The sequence below is a fragment of the Muscardinus avellanarius genome (genome assembly GCF_963383645.1).
Source record: "Muscardinus avellanarius genome assembly, chromosome: 5".
Classification (NCBI taxonomy): domain Eukaryota; kingdom Metazoa; phylum Chordata; class Mammalia; order Rodentia; family Gliridae; genus Muscardinus; species Muscardinus avellanarius.
In genome coordinates, this window is record NC_137790.1 from 97,650,900 (window position 1) to 97,670,719 (window position 19,820).

The following is a 19,820-nucleotide window of genomic DNA, read 5'->3' on the forward strand; positions in this document are numbered from 1 at the left end:
ACACACACACACACACACACACACACACACGATGGCCATTTAGAATTGCTATTGTTTGGATGTTTCTGTCACTTCCAAAATGCATATTGAAAATAAAGTGACTGTCAGTGTGAAATCTCTATTAACAGAAGAAAAGCTTCTCAAATGGTTACCAGTGCAAGTTTTACATCAGACTTTTCAGCCTGAAATAGAAAATCAGTTAATTACATAAGTCACTCAATATTTTCATCAGTTTCTTAAAAAATAATAGTTCATTCCGGCATTGTTAAACCTCTAACCTTTTTAAATGTTATTGTGAATTCAATTCCCAAAGTGACAATCTGCTTTTGATAATAAAATATTAGAAATTTGAGTATATCCCAGTATTGTAGTAGAAATAAGAAATTTATACAATTGAGGAAAATAGAAACTATGAAGCAGAATTCGACTTGTAATTTGCTGTGGTACATGTGTGAAATTCTTACATTTGTCAAACAAGCCATGATATCATACTTCATTCAAAATAAAAGCTGTAATTCTCAAATTTTACATATGCATGTGTCCCCATGCATAAAATGATCTAATCACATAAAATCTGGGATTATGCTTATGTTTAAAGACAAAAAACTTTTCATCATGATAATTATATATTTTCTCCTTTTGTTGCCTAAAATTAATTGGATATAAGACATGTTTGAGCCTTTGAATAATTTTTATATTCACCTAAGTGTCCTACAATAACATCATAAGAGTATACAGTTTCAATTTAACATTTTATTTGTCCTTCAGGATATATCACTTGTAGAAAGAATCATTTGATAGATCTACTATTTTTAATTGAATAAGTTTATATTATATTCTAGAGTGGGATAAAAAAAACTTAGGATTTTATGACATTTACATTTGGAAAAGATTATCATAAATGAATACTTTATTTGATGAGTGTTGTCTTGCAGAATATTTGTTGATGAAAGATATATGAATAAAGGCAAGAGGACCTAAGATGTTTACATATTTTAGCTCAGTATGAAAAAAATTGTACTGATGCATTAAGAATGTCCTTCATTTAGCAGAATTTGTATTGAACTGACTTCAGAACCTACAGAGAGAATATTTTATCAATCAAGAAAGAGAAGAAGCCAGGCGTGGTGGTGCACACTTGTAATCCCAGTGCTTGGGAGGCTGAGACAGGAAGATCGCTCAGGTTCAAAGCCAGCCTTGCTGGCTTAAGAGACCCTGTTTCCAAATAATATATAAAATAAGTCTGAGAGTGTAGCCCGGAAGTAGAAGGGTTCTATCCCCAGTACTACCAAAAAAAAAAAAAAACCTACTAGTGGCATGATATTAGAGATAGATATAAGAAGCAGATTAAAATGTGACTACATATCAAGAATAAATCATTTTGCTCATGCAATTTTTTTTTGGTGCTGGGGATTAAATCCAGGTGCATAATACCTCCGAGCTATACCCCCCTGCCCTACTTTGTATTCTTTATTTTGAAACAGGGTCTCACGAGTTGTAAAGGGCCTCACTAAGTTGCTGAGGTTGGCCACAAACTGTGATCCTCCAGTCGCAGCCTCCCAAATGCTGGGATTACAAGCGTGAGCCACCACACCTGACATTTGCTCATGCTGTTTTATTGTTCACATTATAAAGGAAGTAGTAAATTTTGTTTCAATATATAGAGGAATATATTTTATCTTATTAATTATTCATTCATTTCATACTTTTATTGGTACATTATAATTACATATCATTTCACGGTTCAAAAAGATACATATACACACATGCACACAGCACTTGCTGCGCTTCATTCCTCCGGTGGTACTAGGGATTGAATCCTAGGTTTGCTCTTGCACTAGGCTACATCCCCAACTCTCTCTCTCTCTCTCTCTCTCTCTCTCTCTCTCTCTCTCTCTCTCTATGGATCTTGATACAGGGTCATGCTAAGATACTGAGACTGACCTTGAACTTGTAATCTTCCTGCCTCATCATCCTGAATCTCTGGGATTACAGGCATGTGCCCCCCCATGCCCAATTCAAGATAAATGTTATTACATTTGCATTACGAGAAATGGTTTTTCAAAAAGATTTAAGTAGCCAGGCGTGGTGGTGCACGCTTGTAATCCCCCGCTTGGGAGGCGGAGACAGGAGGATGGAGCAGGTTCGAAGCCAGCTGCGTTGGCTTAAGAGACCCTGTTTCAAAAATATAAAATAGGTCTGGGAGTGTAGCCCAGAGGTAGAAGGGCTTCCAGGAACCCCAGTACCACCAAAAAAAAAATAAAGATTTAAGTAGAATCAACTTGGTGGTTAATATTCGAAAGTTAATTCCAAGTATTTTAGCACTTTCTTTTACCCTCAAAATTGTCCCAGTTAGGAGAATAAATTTCATATTCACCCTAACAACAGCCAATTGGATAAAACTGCCTTCCTTGTGGTGCAGCCCTCTGTACCTTCTGCACCTTTCCATCCTCATCCCCATTCCATCTCTGCCAAAGCTTCTGTGGCCTGAGTCACCTGGGGCTTCTCACTGCAGGACGAGGGTTGCCCCAACTGTCCTGCTCCCTCTGGCTGCAATGTCCCATGTCCTGGAAACCCTGGTGACTTCTAACTTAGCCACTAAGTCTAACCCAAATATCTTTCTATAGATTTCCCCCTCACCCCACCCCACCCACCCCTAGCTTTAGGTATGTACCTACAGATGTCCCTTAGAACTTTACATACCACACTGGTTGTGTTATAGTTTCACTGCTGTATTCCAGGCCCTCCTTTCTGACTGCATTCAGGAAGCTAAGATGTCACAGACTCTGATTTCACCTTTGTACACCTGGGGCTTGACACACAACCTGAAACACAGTGGTCATTACATAAATATTTGCTAATGAAATATGTTGAATTGCAAAGGTGGCTTTGAAGAATCTCCTAACATGCACTACCTACCCAGGCATTTCCCACCCTGTTTGTGCATGGGGCTTTCCAGGACCTGATCCACTAGCTATGGAGCCCTAGCCTGGCCTGGCTTGCTCTGGAGGACTAGTAGCTTTATGATTCATCTATTGAATCCTCTTGCTTAAGGCTCTAGGGTGAACAGATAATTAACCTCAGCTGCACAGTGATTCATTTTGCTTCAAAGAATCTGAGATGGTGATTACATAAGTGTGTGTGTGTGTGTGTGTGTGTGTGTGTGTGGTTGTATGTGTGTGTGTGCATGTGTGTGTATGTGTGGTACATGCTTGTGTATAAAATTACCACTGACTTACTCAAAATAGACAACAAATAATTCCCAATGACTGTATCAAAGCTTAGCAAAACTATAACTACAAAAAAGGTCATTGAATGAATATCACCTAGCCCTATTCCCTAAGGCTGGCCCCAAACTTCCTTTCACTCACTAACAGACCCATAAGTAAGAAAGTGCTCCAGCAAAGAAAACTGATGACAAGCAAAATGGTGAGGGTCCATGCTATGTTATGTCTCATTCAAATAAAGCTGTCTTTCATTACGGGTATAATTTAAAAGTTCCTATGTATCTAAACATACATGTATACTATAAACATATTATCTATTCTGATGTCCACTGTCATCAATAATGCTGAGACAATTCAGTGGTAATAGAATGGCCTTGGAGCCAGACAGACCTGGCATAGAAGTATGACTTCATTTTTCCCTGAATCTGTTTAATCTGTTTCCTGATCCATACAATGTGGGTAATGCCTTCTGCTCAGTTACTGAGAAGATTAGAACAGGATAGTGCCAGGTCAAATAGTGATAATGCTATATTTATTGTTACACAGTCTGTGAGTGTTTGAGGATTGCATAACCTGCTAACATTGTGCAACCTTAGTTCTTCTCTAAAGTGAAGTAAAGCCAGTCACCAAGTCCCTATGCTGCCAAATTTTATATTCATTGGCATTTTAAGAACAGCCTCCCCCTCCACATCCACAGGAACTGCCATGCCCAGGGGCTCCTCTGTTACTTCTCAGTAGGTAGTCCCTTAAGGAGGTAAGAGGTGAACAGGTTCTATGATCCCCAAGTCTGGCTCAGCTCCACCTTCACCCTGTTGAGTCATGTCCTTTGACTTGCTGAATGAATTCAATCTGTTGCCAAAGATTTTCACAATTCCCAGAAAGTGGATGCAAAAACTACAAAATCTTCTTCTAACCAGTGACAACTGGTATTGTGTCCACAAAGTTGAGGACACCTGGGAAAGCTTTAGAACAAAGTTGCCTTCTTACTTCAGAACAGACACAGAACACCACTATCATCATTTTCCAATGCATCTGGATGCACAAATGTAGAAAAAAAGAAACTACCCCATGCAAAGGGTCTAACTTCATAGCCATCAGCAAATATTTTACAACACCCTTTAGTGTGAATAGTGAATTACCTTGGATAAAACTGAATAGAATTGACTACATTATTCATCGATTAGTTCACTTTAAATATAATTTAAATCTTTGAAAAGACATTTCCTTTCCTTATCAATACAGCTGATTGTCAGATTTCAATGCTACATTTTGGGCAATTTTCTTTTATTTATCTTCAGTTCACTAATTTTTTTTTATTTATCAGTCGTTAACCAGCTGATTAAACTATGTTCCAATTGCAATGACTACATTTTGTAATTTTATAACAGTTATTTTTAATGATTTTTAGTGTTCTATTTAAGTTTATGTGTTGATGTTTTGGCTATATCTACTTGTATACTTTTTTCATGGTTGCCCTAGGGATAAAGGAAATATATACTTTATCCTCTCTATATATATATGTAATATTTACCACTACAAGCAAAATACAGAGGTGTTCCAACTATATAGGTTTCTTTGGCTCCTCTTCTTCAGGCTATGGTCATATTTTACATCTATACACATTGAAACTCCACCAAAGTTATAATTTGTACTCCTAACAATCATATACTTTAAAGAATTTATAAGGAGAAAATAGATTTTTATTTTTACACAGATATTTATCTTTTTGTTGTTGTTCTTCTTCTTTCTTCTTCTTCTTCCTTCACACCTGAAGTACCAGTTTCCTTTTCGTTTCATTTTCCTTTAGCCTAAATAACTCTCTTTTAGCATTTCTTTTATCTGACTGCTGATAACAAATGTCTTCATTTTGTCTTCTTGCTAGGTGATTATTTTTACTGAATATAGAAATTTGTGATGGCAGTATTTGTTTCTGTCAGCACTTCACACACATGGGTCCACTGTTTTCTGATCTCCGTGGCCTCGGTAGAGAAATCTTATGTTACTCAAACATTTTCCCTATATTTAAGGTGTTAATTTTTTCTGTCTGTTTTTAATATTTTGACCTCTTTACTCTTGGTTTTCAGCAGTCTGGTTATGATGTGTCTGAGCTTAGTTTTGAGTTTGTACTAGTTAGGTTTTGTTAAGTTTCCTAAATCCATAAATTTATCTCTTTCACCATGTTTTTGGAAATTTTCAGTCATTATTTTCTCAAATAATTTTTCTTCTAGTACTCTTTTTCTGGAATTCAAATAACAAAAATGTTAGGCATGTTGCTATTGTTTCTAGCATCTCTGAAGCTCTTTTTATATTTTTAACTTCTTTTTTCCTATTGTTCAGATTGAATAAGTATTATTGATCTATTCTCAAGTTCACTAACTCTTGCCTTGTTCATGTGAATTCTGTTACTCAGTCCAGAGTATTTTTATTACTGTTATTGTATTTTTCAGTTCTAAAATTTCTACTTGGTTTCTTTTATATTTTCCTATTTTTATATGCAGAACTTCTATATTTATATTCATTTCAAGCTTTTTTATCTTTACACAGAGAATAGAAATAGTAGCTTAAATTTTATGATAATTTCAAAACTGGTTAATCTTAGGGTTGTTATGTGTTTTATTTTGCCTTGAGAAGTAGTCACATTTTCTTGGTGCTTGTGTTTTTCTTTTTTTCTTTTATTTCAGCACATAACCATCTTAAGAGGTGTTAAATTTATTTTTTTTACAAATTTTTTATTGAACGTATTTGGTTTACATTTACACTATACTTGGTACCCTCTCCCCCCGCCCCCATTTTCCCTTCCTCCCTCCCACCAATGATTTTCCAGGGTAACCATGCCACATTCATAATTTTACACATCTTCAGCTATAGACCCTCATTAAGTGGACACCAGTGGGACTACAGACAATGGAGGGGAAATACCAGCAAAGTTTGAATGGAAGGATAGGAGAGGTGCTTGTGAGCCAATATGTGTAATTTTTTAATTTACAAAGGATACTAATTAGTAAAGTAGAGACCTGAAAGGGTAGGAATGGATATGAAAGAAAACAGGTGAGTTACCAAACCCAAACAACAACTGAAGTCTCTACTCTTTTAAGCAAGTCTCAGAAACTATTTATTTCTCTTCTCGTCTCCTTTTCTCTTCTCTCTTTCTCTCTATTTTTTATTTTTTTTCCTTCTGCATTTGCCACTATCAACCAATCACATAAGGTTCTTCTCTCATGCACCAGCCATGGGGTAAATTTCCTCGTTCATGACCTACAGAATATAATTATCTGCTCTATTCACAGAGTCATTGTGAATAACACTACTCAGAGTCTTAATACTAGCTATCAAATCACCAAACCAGGATTGAAAGAAAACAATCTTGAACAGAAGGAAAACTGAACTTTTTTTTTTTTTTTTTTTTTTTTGGTGGTACTGGGGTTCCTGGAAACCCTTCTACCTCCAAGCTACACTCCCAAACCTATTTTATACTTTTATTTGGAAACAGGGTCTTTTCAAGCCTGTGTGATCCTCCTGTCTCTGCCTCCCAAGCACTGGGATTACAAGAGTGTGCCACCAAGCCCGGCAAAACTGAATATTTTTAAATGTTGATTTTGCTACCCCAGTGATGAAGACCACCCTGAAGTACAGAAGAAAAATATATAAATCAAAGTTGTATATTTATCTCTACCTTCCTATGTATACAGATGTCACTGACCCTTGATCACTGGTCAAACTGTAATAGTTGTTTTGTACTTTCTATGAATCCTCCAGTATTGGGGATTGTTGTTAATAGATAACTTTTCATGGCTCTTAATATTTCTGCTTATCTTGTAAGCAGAAATATTGACTGCCCTTTGGTCTGAGCCATCTTCTCAAGGATATTCATACAGCAAACAGCTTTGAAATGTAGTTATTTTGTGTGTCTCTGATAAAAGGGCAGCTATGCTTCTTATCTAATATAATAAACAAGTCTCTCTCTCTCTCTGTGTCTGTCTCTCTCTTTCTCTTTCCCTCTTTCTCTCTCTCTCTCCTTCCCTCCCTCCCTCTCTCTCTTTCATGCTTATTGTATATTATACAAGATTCAGGTTCCCTAAGTTTAGGATTCTTTTTGCTGAAATAAACCTACTAAGTATAGGTATCATTTTGATACTTGGTAGGAATTGGGGATTGAGGACTGATATAAGAATGCCAGCACCCTAGGCACTGCTATTACTCTGAATAATATAGTATTCTTTGCCTCTGACCCAGGAGTTTCAAGTCTCCCATCCTTGACACTGTAGACAGATAACCTGTCAGCTTACAAGAAGGATAAAATCTTAGGCCTCCAGGGAGCTTGGCCAGCTATATGATGCCCTTCTATGTCTTCCCACACCTCCTGTAGTGTTTATTTCTCCTCTAAGAGGGGGTGGCTGTCATGCATTTGCATAGTCTCTGGACACAGGCCAGTTTACCAGAACTTTTCAGGATTTTACCCCCAAAATTCATTTCTTAATGTATTCACACAGACGCCAAAAGTAGTCACTAGAATCTTTGTTTCATCCTTTTAAATTTGTACATTTTTCTCTTTGGTAAATAGATACTGTATCAAATATTTCAACATCTGCAAGCAAAAGCAAGCATATATTGGATGGTTATATTCCATGGCAACTATAGATCTCTATGCTTATCCAATATGTATATGTTAGAAAACTTCACTTGAGGTCAAAGATGTAAAAGTCCCAAGTTAAATCATTCATAAAGTTTTATTATGAATTCCAATCATGCAAAAGCTATGATTGACCACCCTGCACTACCAATTAGAATTTCCTCATTCCTAAACAAGAGAATATTAGCTAAGATTACATTAGTGAGAACTTAGCTGAAACATTTGTAAGAAACTAGCAAAACAAAAATTTCCATTGTTAAAAGCTGAAAGGGACCAGAGATCATGTTCAGTCTGTTAATATAAAGAATCATTATTCTTCCAAATTTGTATTTTACTGAAAATCTTGTTCTCAAGTTGTTGGATATCAAATTAACTCTTGATTAAGTACTTGGTCTAGTGATGTATATTAAATTAATAAACTAGAAATGAGTTGCAAAAGTTTTCTGACTATCCTATTTTTTTATCATTACTTGGTTTCAAAATTTGTTCTAGTCAGTAAGAACATATACCAAATTGTCCCAGAGTCAATAGTATGAAGCAGAACTGCATCGCAGGGCATGATCGTCTCTGATCCACTGCACCTGGGGCCTCCGATGGAAGTCTCAAAGGCTGAAGCTAGACCCATCTGAGAGCTTTATTCATTCATGTGTTTGATGTAGCTGTCATTGGAGGCAATAGGCCTCTCCACGTGGACCTCTCTCTGAGTCAGTTTGTACTTCTTCACAGCATGATAGCTTATTTCCATGGCTAGTGTCCAAGCAAGGGAACAGATGGAATCCTATCTTTTTTATGACCTCACTTTAGAAGTCATATAGCATCATTTCTGCCACATCTAGCAGCCAGAGAAGTCACAAGCCTTTTCCCAGGTCCAATCAGAGAGCAGGTAGACCTCAAGTTGTCAATAGGTAATACTCACAGTGGGTTTCTTCTGATCCAGACCCTTCCATGGTGGGTGGACTCAGAAGTTACCCAAGGGCTTTGCCTTGGCTACCAATGTTCCCCTGGGAAAAGGCTGCCTCCTAATTATACTGTAACAACAGCCCTCAGGATGCTGGAGAGTACAATATTCAGTCTGTCATGAGAAGAATGGTTCTTCCATCATTCTAGAAGATGGATCACATAGAAAACCAATTATTTTTTCTGCTTTTGCTAGCAATGTTTCCATTTAGAAGACTTGGATATTGGTCCTTTGGGCCAGTAGCTCACAAATACTCTTCTGTGTCCTCTAAGACTATCCTTACCATGCCTCCTCCTTACCCAAACTTTATTCAGCCTAAAGAGAATCACAGTGCCACTTCTGTGGGTTTCCTTTCTGAACTGCCAGACTCTCCAAGATCCATTAATACTCACTCTACCCTTTATTTGCTTCTTCTGTTTTTCCTCACCCTGACTGTCTCCTCCCTTTTCCGTCTGTCTTTTGATTTTATAAATCATGATGTATCTAGGAAGAAACTGGCTTCACTCGACTGCTTTCAGTAAGAGGTACTGTTGCCCTGGTATGTCTACTCATGGTATTCCATTTTTGTTACTTAGATTCTTCCAGTGGAAATAAATATATGTAACATTATCAGTAGGAATCTTTAACTGCAAAGTTCATAGGATAAAAGAAGAAATAAAAGGTTTGAGAAAGGAAACAGACTAAATGTTATGTGCATATATGAATGTATCACTATGAATCTATCATGCATAATTACAATACATCAATAACTTTTTAAAAGAATAATACAAAAATGGCAAAAGAAAAAAGAAGAATGCATTGGGAATAACTCAACATCATTGTGGAAGGAAAACCACATATAACTTGCATGTCAATAACTAAAGCTGAATTAAATGTATAACAGACTGCAAATATGAAACTGGGGACAACCTACAAATTCTCCTAAGAAGTTTTAAAAAATTGTCAGAGGCAGCTCACAGGAATATCTCTACCCTGATCCTATTTAAATGTCTCCCCTCATGAGCTGGGTGTGGTGGTACACACTTTAATCCCAGTACTTGGGAGGCTGAGACAAGAGGATTGTGGTTCCGAGACAGGCTCAGCTACTTAGTGAGGCCCTTTGCAACTCAGTGAGACCCTGTTTCAAAGTAAAGAATAAAAAAATGGGCTGGGGGTATAGCTCAGAGGTAGAATGCTCCTGGGTTCCTTCCCAGTACCACAAAAAGAAAAAAAAGAAAGAAGAGAAGAAAACAAAGAAAGAAAGAAGCCGGGCATGGTGGTGCACACTTGTAATCCCCACGCTTGGGAGGCGGAGACAGGAAGATCATGCTGGCTCGAAGCCAGCCCCGCTGGCTTAAGAGACCCTGTTTCCAAAAATAAAAAAGAGTATAAAATAGGTCTGGGAGTGTAGCCCAGAGGTAGAAGGGCTTCCAAGAACTCCAGTACTAAGTAAAATGAAAAATTATGCTAGTAAAATAAAAAATAAGTGAGTACGACAGAGTGTGAAAAACACGAGAGAGGTCCGGTACACGTGGCATGTAAAGTTTTAATGGCATGGCTCTCCCGAGGATCAGGGCAAGGCACCGTGGGGCCCGCGTGCCTGTCCGAAGCTAGAGGACGCAGGCTTTCCTTTTTAAGGTATGCATCTCATGAGATGGGGGTTTTACTCTCAGGAACGCCCAATTCTCGTGGGGGTTTGGGTCCCTCCCTTGCCCTGCAGAAGTCATGTGACACAAAGTCACACGAGTGCAGGACCCAACTTATCATCCCAGCCTTTCGATGGTAGGGATAAGTGTTGACGATTGGACCCTCTAGCTTCTTCCTGCTGTCAAGGGGGGCGTTGTCAGGGGCCCCAGGCCGGGAGGAGTCGGGAGTCTAGTCCCCCAGAAGGGGGGACAGGTAGGTGCATAGCTGCAGTATGAACTGGAGGTTACCCTGGACAGCTTAGTGATGTGCGCTTGAGGAGGCTTGAACAGGCAAGGGCTATTAAAGAAAAAAACAAATCATGAGATTGAGCAGGCAACCAAAAAGGAGACTGGCTTACTCACTACCTGGAGAGCTACCCTGAGCTGTCAAGGAAGATGGAGGTTGAGGGATCCAGGAGCCGTCAGTCTTCAGCCAGGCTGAGTAGGGCCAGTGGCGGGGCCTGGTCTGGAAAGGTGCTCCCCCTGTGTTGAGGCACCTGGGGCTCACCCTTTTCCAAGGGCACTGTTCCAGTGGCCCTCCTGGCCACACACAGTGCACAGTCTGATTGGTGGGCGTGGCTTTGCCCCACTTCAGGCAGGCTCCTGGAGGTAGTCATCGTTGCAGTCCTCCACACCTAGGTGGCGCTCCAGAGGGCTGAGCTGCCACCACCAGCTGAAGGGCAGCTACCAGGGATCTGCCTTTTGGCAAAGTCAGAGTGTACACTCCATCTCTACCTGTTTCTTTCTGGAATTAAAACTTTAGACTCCATGTTAAGGTTCTGTCAGCTGCGATGGACCTACACTCACACACAAAGAGCGCGTCCTGGGGCAGGTGTCCGGCAAGAATGGCAATGCAGACTCCCCACGGGCAGACAGAGGGTGTTGCCCCAGCCCTGGCCCGGCCCCGGCATTTCCCGCAGCACCTAGGGCATGCCCAAGCAGGCCGGAAAGGAAGCCAGAAGCCAAGCGCATTTAGGACCGTGCAGAGCGGCCGGGCAGCCACCCAACAAAATTGCAGTCTGGTGGGGGCCAAGATGGCGACTGTGACATCACCAGGCAGCAACTGCGCGCCATCACAAAATGGTGGCTGGTGGGAAAATAAGTGGCAGATGATGGGGAAGAGAATTTGGAGGGATACCAGACTGCTTATAAAATTTCCTAACTATTCCTGGGCCACCGCAACCCATTTTCCAACTCGTATCAAGGCAGACAGGCTCTCAGGGCATCTGCTAGTATAAAGGTTCAACTCCCCATAATTGGTTCGCGGGCGGAAACGAAGAACAGGAAATGGGCATCCCCGATTTCCCTGTTCAATCGTTCGGAAATGGAGGATAAGAGATAGGGAAGAACGTCTTCATTCCTTCTCAAAACCGGAGGATGACCTGGTCATCCGGAGGGTGGTCCCAGTGGACCAGGGGACAATGGGTCACCAAGCGCTTGGATTTTGGGGTCCCGGTGGACCAGAAGACCCAAGTCCGGAACCTGCTAACCAAGGGAAAGAGGCAATTTACCGGAGTGAAGTGTTCCTGGCCAGCGCTGGTTGCGACAGAAGTGCTGAAAAGCTGCTGGGGGTGCGGTGGAGCTGGGGCGCGTGGATGCCAGTGGCTGGTGTGGACGGCACTGGAGGCCGGCGCAGGTGGGATCAAATGGTGGCACACAGGCAGCATGGCTTGCCGGGTTTGCGGCGTGGAGACAAAATGGCTTCCAGGCACACGGCAGATGCTGAGGCTGGGCCCCGAGGAGCACCGCCAGTCCCAGAGGAGCCTGGCTTGGGCGGGCGGGCGGAACGGAGCAGCAGCAAGTAGAGCTACACCTGGTGCAGGTGACTGTGGCGGATGCCGAGGCCGGCTATGCACCATCCAATGAGCCTGGCTCAGCCAGAGGTCCCGGCGGTGACCAGAGCGCCGAGCTGGAACGGTGGTTTTAGGAGGTCCAAGCAGCAGCCAGAGGTCCTGGACTGCGCAGGCGCTTGGCAGGCAGAGCAGGTGCCAGCATCACCCAAGGAGCCTGGCTCAGGGCGGGTGGAACTGGCCGCCAGGCGGCCAGCAGAGCCTGCACCTCCCGGCGGTGGTGGCTGCGGCCATGGTGGCAGTAGAAGATGGCCACCGGCTCTCCAAAAGAGAGCATGTGGGCGGGAAAAGATGACCACCCGCTCTCAGCAGAGCGCAGGGCTGGAAAGATGGCCGCGGACTCTCAGCAGAGCGCGGAATCAGAAAGATGGCCACCGGCTCTCAGCAGAGTGCGGGGCCAGAAAGATGGCCGCGGACTCTCAGCAGAGCCCGGGGCGGGAAGAAGGCTGCCTGGATCTCCCAGAGAGCGCGGGGCTGGGGAAGAAGGCTTACGGTCTGGGCAAGCACGGGGCGGCAGCGGCGGCAGTGGTGGGAGCAACGCTTGCAAGCGGAGCGCTGATGTGGGATCTCGCAGTTGAGCTGCTGGTAGGTCGGAGAGTCCAGGGCTCAAAAAGAAAGTAAAAATAAAAAGAGAAAAAAAAAAAGAAAGATAAAAAGGGGGGGGGGACCCAAGAGTTCTCCCGGTTCGGCACCAAATGTTAAGTAAAATGAAAAATTATGCAAGTAAAATAAAAAATATGTGAGTACAGCAGAGTGTGAAAAACACGAGAGAGGTCCGGTACACGCGGCATGTAAAGTTTTAATTGCATAGCTCTCCCGGGGATCAGGGCAAGGCACTGTTGGGCCTGCGTGCCTGTCCGAAGCTAGAGGACTCGGGCTCTCCTTTTCAAGGTATGCATCTCGTGAGATGGGGGTTTTACTCGCAGGAATGCCCAATTCTCGTGGGGATTTTGGCCCCTCCCTTGCCCTGCAGAAGTCATGTGACACAAAGTCACACAAGTGCAGGACCCAATTTATCATCACCCAGTACCACCAAAAAGAAAGAAAGAAGGAAAGAAAGAAAGAAAGAAGGAAAGAAAGAAAGAAAGAAAGAAAGAAAGAAAGAAAGAAAGAAAGAAGAAAGTATAAATGTCTCCCCTTCGTTTTTGAAATCCAGCTTTGCCTTTGTCTTCTGCTCAGTCTCTTTCAGAGTCTCACATCATTTGGATTGAAGGGGTCACTCTCTTGTGTCAAGACTTTTTAATGCCAATTATTTGATGTCATTTCTCCATCTGTAATTATTCAGAGTTCACTTTTGATTCAAATTTCTCATCAATTTCACTTGTCAGAAGGCTGCTTTCTCCAAATATGTTCTGCAAACTGTTGTCGCTGGTTGTTGCTGCCATAAATAGAACTTAGTCTCTATATCCTGAGCCATGGCAAAGAGAAGTGTTGTATAGCCCCGGGCTCTTTGGTGGGAAGACAACTACTTCCAGTGTGGCTACTATAAGAAAAGCTTCTCTGTTGCCCAGATTGCTGATACTTCCTGTGTTTCCATGGCAAACTTCCCTCTTGGATGCAGCTGCTTCAGAGGGGCAAAGAGAATTATTTAACCATTTGATTCCCATTGCATTTACTCAATGTTTTCTATTTTCCCCTGCATACTAATAGTGACTTTCTGTCCTCATTCCCTTTGTAAGTATCTCTTCCCTATCTCCACATATACACAACAAACATTTTCTTTTTTTCAATTTTCTCATCATGTAGTATTATTCACTTAAATCTCATAAAATGATACCCATTTGACATAAAAATATTTGTTTCATAGTGTAACCATACAAAAGTACTTTTTAAATTATTATATTCTTAACCTGTCTTGCCCCCTGCAGAATAAGCAGGTTCTTAAATCCCAAAACTAAGAATGTTTGTTACTCCAGGAAGTCACCTGCTTTTGTAAAAACCAATGCATGTAATAAGGTAGTGTTTCTGATATTCTGGATAAGTATATATTTTATTTCCTTCTTAAATCATGCTCCTTCACAGCCTCCAATGCAAGCACAGTCATAAAGCTTGCCACAGAGAATAAGAGGCCATGGAGCATCTTTGAGTCACATATATGACTATTACAATTCAACATCAGAAAACTGTCATGAAGGCCAAGCTCTGAGAAGAGAGAAAAGGACACTCCACGTTTTCTTAGCCTGTTTCCCACAGTAAGAGGCAGCCCTGAAGAGAATAAGGTGTTTCTCCATGAGCCTCCAGTAGATGGAAGTCAGGAGAGAACAGAGACACTGCCTTTCCAGTCCTGATACATTGTAGGAAGCAAAGGCAGAAGCAAATGCAACTAAGCCTCATGGCCCCCTTCCTTTCTCACCCCACCCCACAAAATAAGCTATCATCCTAGAATGGGCTTAAATAGGTTTGGAGGAAAGCCAGAGAGAACTTTTACCTTGTTTCCCATTTGAGACTCAGCAAATTGCCATGAAATATCTGAATCAAAAGAACACTGTCATACATGATGAGGAAGAGGGAGGTTCTGAATTTAGTCTTCCAGAAGGTTCAGAAGGTCCAGAAGGTTCAGAAGTATCTGAAAATGTCCACATGCCCTTAGAAAGAAGATACACTATATTTGATAGTTTAAGTGGAGAGCTTGCCAGAGGCTCACTGTGAGGAGCCTGCTGGGCTAGAGAGTCAGATGGGAGAAACTGCTAGTCCTCAGGAATGGACAAATGATATACCCAATGTGCAGAGAGGATAACCAAGTCCTACTCAGTGAAAAGACTATAGAGCACACATTCACCAGAGGCCAACTTCAGCCACTGAATGGCAGGGCAAGTAGCAAGCAGGCAATGGGGGAGCCAGGGAAGACAGGCTGGGGTCTGAGGACTCCCCTCACACTATCAAGACATCAGTGGGCCTTCTTTCTAACATATATTGAGAAACTATCTGAGAAAAGGAGAAGAAAGTCTGAAACTGGTTTACTTTTTTTGAGATATGGCTGACCATGAAAATATATGTTTTATATACCCTTAATATATATTATATATCTATATACATATATTTAATATGTTTTATATACCCTTATGTTTTATTCGCCACCTTAACATCATAGACATATTAATTGCCTCCAGAAGTCTCCCCTCACTACTTTTATTATTGTTGGTGGTGATGGTAGTGGGGTGTGTGTGTGTGTGTGTGTGTGTGTGTGTTAGAGAGAGAGAGAGAGAGAGAGAGAGAGAGAGAGAGAGGCCTAATATGAGCTCTACCATCTTAGCAAATATCAAGTATATAGTACAATATTTTATATATATATATATATATATATATATATATATGTATGTATGTATGTATGTATATAGCATTATAATGTACAATGGATCTCCAGAATTCATTTATCTTGCAGAAATGAAATTTTGTACCATTCAACTATCATCTCCCCATTCCCCTACAACCCTCCCACAACTGGCCTCTGAATTCTACCATTCTGTTCTCTGCTTTTATGAGTCCATTTTAGGTCCCACATAGAAGTGAAATCAGAATGATTACTCAAAAGATATTGTTGTCCTCATAATTCAAATCAGGCTAAATTTAATTTATTTTCTCCCAACAATAGACAAATCCTAAGATGGCTTCCAACCACCTCCACTTCCTGACATTCATGGGTGTTCATGCCCTCATCTAATCCACTCCCCTAGAATGTGGGCTGGACCTAGTGATCTCCTTCTAACAAATTAAATACAGCAAGCATGCTGAGATAAGACTTCAAAGGTTAGGTGTAAAAAAGACAGGTTTCCAATCTACCCCTTCTCTTTCTCCCTAACTTGGATAAAACAAGCAAGAACAACATGGCAAGAAACTTAGAATAGCCCAAGTCGCCGGGCGTGGTGGCGCAGGCTTGTAATCCCCGCGCTTGGGAGGTGGAGACAGGAGGATCGCGCAGGTTCGAAGCCAGCCGTGCTGGCGTAAGAGACCCTGTTTCAAAAATATAAAATAGGTCTGGGAGTGTAGCCCGGAGGAAGGAGGGCTTCCAGGAACCCCAGTACCACCAAAAAAAAAAAAAAAAGAATAACCCAAGTCTGCAGTTCTGCAATATGCAAGAAACTGAATCCTGATGCACAATGTGGATGATTTTGGAAGAAGATGGCTTTTCATTCAGAATTCAAATGAAACCCAGGCAACATAACTAGTTCATGCTAGCTTGTTCGGACCCTTCCTAAGGGGTAGCACTGAAAGCCCTACATCCCAGAAAACAACTCAGTCTCAAGAAATCTTTGATGGCAGATCATTCTAGACCCAGCCCATGTGGCACCTTGAATATGGCTTTTTGAGAGACTCTGAGCCAGAGAAACTAGTGAAGCCACACATAAATTTCTTATCTACAGAAATTATGAAATAATAAACCTTATTGTAAGCTGCTAAATATTGTTGCAATTTGTTATGCACCAAATGATACCTAATTTACTCCTCACTACCAGACAGGGTGAAAATCTAAGGGAACAATCAGATCAGTTACAGAAAGTAAAGTCACATTTTTTTCCTGCAGATCTACATGCAATGTGAATTAAATTACAGCCTTACTGAACTTGTGCTACACTTCTAAACAATTAATTCAAGAGAAGCTTTCAGAAAGAATGAAGAATTAGGCATGTCTCTTTCTTCAAGGAGTTTCAAATCATATCACCACATCCAGACATATCAAGGGATTTTCAATGGGGGGCAGAAGTTGCTATCATAAACTTCATCTCTCTTCTGGAAAATTTCTGCATAGCCAGATTTTCCAAGTCACACAAAAAATTCTGAGGATAGGACCAGAATTAAGATTTCTCTCTATCTCAGGAAGCAAATATATCATCAAGCTATTACCAAAAAAAAAATGCCAATTTCCTCTCACAAGAAATCTGGCTTCATTTAACCAGTTTACCACACAGAAGTTAGCTCCATACCATACAGATGGGCTCTTAACAAATGCTAGTTTGTGATTATGAGGTTTATAATAGAGTATAGGAAGATACTGAATATTTTCAGTAGATAAGTTTCTAGCTATTATAAGTGGTGGCTGAATGATTAGTTACAGGCATGGAAAAATGTGCCATAAAGGTCAATACAAATGTTCCAGTCTCAAATGAGATAAAAATAACAATAGCTATAAATACTTGTACAGTGTTTTACTGCTCAGGAACACTTGTACACACTTTATGTCAAAGATATTTATACTTCAATCTAAAAGATATTTAGGGCTGGAAGAATTCTTATCATTCTCATGTGACAAATGAAAAAAAAAATGAAGTTTAAAGATTTAAATGATTTTTTTCAAGCTCTCAGAACCGGAACTTCACCTGGGATATCTGCCAATGCCAAGTGTGACTTACTTTCCTCTCCATTAGAGGAGAGAAAACTGTACACAATTATCTAGTTTCCTGATTTTGCCAAGAAATCATATACTGTACTGTAGAAGACAGAGAGAATCTGTAATATATGTTTATGGAAACAACAGATACATTACACATTACTGTGTGTATTTTACCCCTCGTCCTATAGTCCCTGAAACACCTCTGGTAATAATGACCATTTTGGTTCAGATTTAGAATAACCTTTAGCCAAAGTATCATATGTATAAAAAATATAGAATTACTGAGAATAAATAATGTTAGATGTTTGGACATGCAAAAGTATACCTTTTGGTAAGTATCCTGTAGAATGGAAATTTTCAAAATCAACTCAACATTCAATGCTGCAGTGGGCCACAGAGGGTATGAGGGTATGCAGTACCATTCTAGACCTGAGCAGCCATATATGATCACTAATAGAAACTTGTAGCTATTTTAATTAAAATTATAATTAAAATATATTAATATATATATTTAAAAACCCAGTTTCCAGTTGTATTAGCTCCATTTGGAGGTAATCTGCAGCAACATGAGTCCAGCAGATAAATATCAAGAGAAGTTCTAGTAAACAATACTATACTACTAGACTACTCAGAAGAAATAACCAATTGCTTTCAAAATGATTCTCATTCTGCTAGAAAAAACACCCTACTTCACAAGGAGTATCTGTAATATAGAAGGTGTTTTCCTGTATGTGCCCACCCTAAAAAATGCCCCAATCACCCCAAAGCCAAAGAACAGGCTGCCCTTTAATCCCTAGGAAAGGTCTCCCAGACATGCAGAGTTAACTGTTGACCCAGTCATGGTGAACATACCTGAGAGCCAGAGGTGGAGGAGCAAGTGGAAACATGAATAGGGAACTGGAGACCAGACTTGCTACGTGCCACAACAATGAGCTCTCAGACCCGCCCTTCCTAACTCCAGGCCCTGGCTAGGAGCTATCTCATTTGGCCTCAGATAGATGTTGGCAGAGCAAGTTCTCATGCAGCTCAAAGCGTTCATCACCCACTCTGATTGTCATCACCCAAGTGAGCAGCAGAAGGCATAAATGGAAAAGGGAAAAAAACAGAAGTCATCAGTCCCATGCCCTGAATCTTATTGATAAAGCAAGGTTTAGACATGAAGAGAAGGAAGTGAAAGATGTAAATTACCCAGAAAATAGAGTCTGTTTCAATGTCTGTAATTGGTACAATATTTGTTTATACACAGAGATGCCTGGGCAGCAATCTTGCCAGCATATTGATGGTCACTAGCTTGTACTATCCTGCCTCTCAGCTACCCTGCAGTGAGTGGTCCCAGTCACCAGAGAGCCTGTAGGTGAGCACAGCACAGCTGTTTTCCTACAGCAGGCTTATTCCATCTATACCACTCTTGTCTTAATCAACAACCAACCTGACTAGTTGACTCCTGGTCACTCTTCACAAGAAACATGTCAACTGAAGCCTTATGCGAGGTCTAAATCCCAGGACCAATTCCATTTGTAGAATACCAGCAAGACTCATTACTCCAAATGTTATAACTCTGATAAAAATTGGTTATCATAAGCCTGAACTCATCCAAGTTATCCTTCCATTATCATTTTATTTATTCTTCAGGGTCATAAAACATTTTCTGAATTTTAGTCATACATGTTTCAAATCAGATCTTAATAGCTTAATAAATTACCAATATGTTGATATGGATTGGGGCACAGCTAGCCAGATTAAGAAAAGGACACCAGCCCCGGCATTGTGGTGCACACTTGTAATTCCAGCATTCGGGAGGTGGAGACTGGAGGATTACGGTTTGCAGACAGCCTCAGCTACTTAGCAAGGCACTTCACAACTCAGTGAGAACCTGTTTCAAAAATAAGAAGACTGAAAAATAGGGCTGGTGATGTACCTCAGAGGTAGAATTCCCCTGACTTCCATCCCCAGTACTGCAGAAAAGAAAGAAAGAAAGAAAGAAAGAAAGAAAGAAAGAAAGAAAGAAAGAAAGAAAGAAAGAAAGAGGGAGGGAGGGAAAGGGAGGAAAGAAGGAAAGAAATAAAATAAAGGAAAGAAAATAAAGGAAAGAAAGAAAGGAAGAGGCACCAGATAAACCTTTCAGTTGGGGGGATTCCCTAGCAATGGTTCTTGGCCCTAAT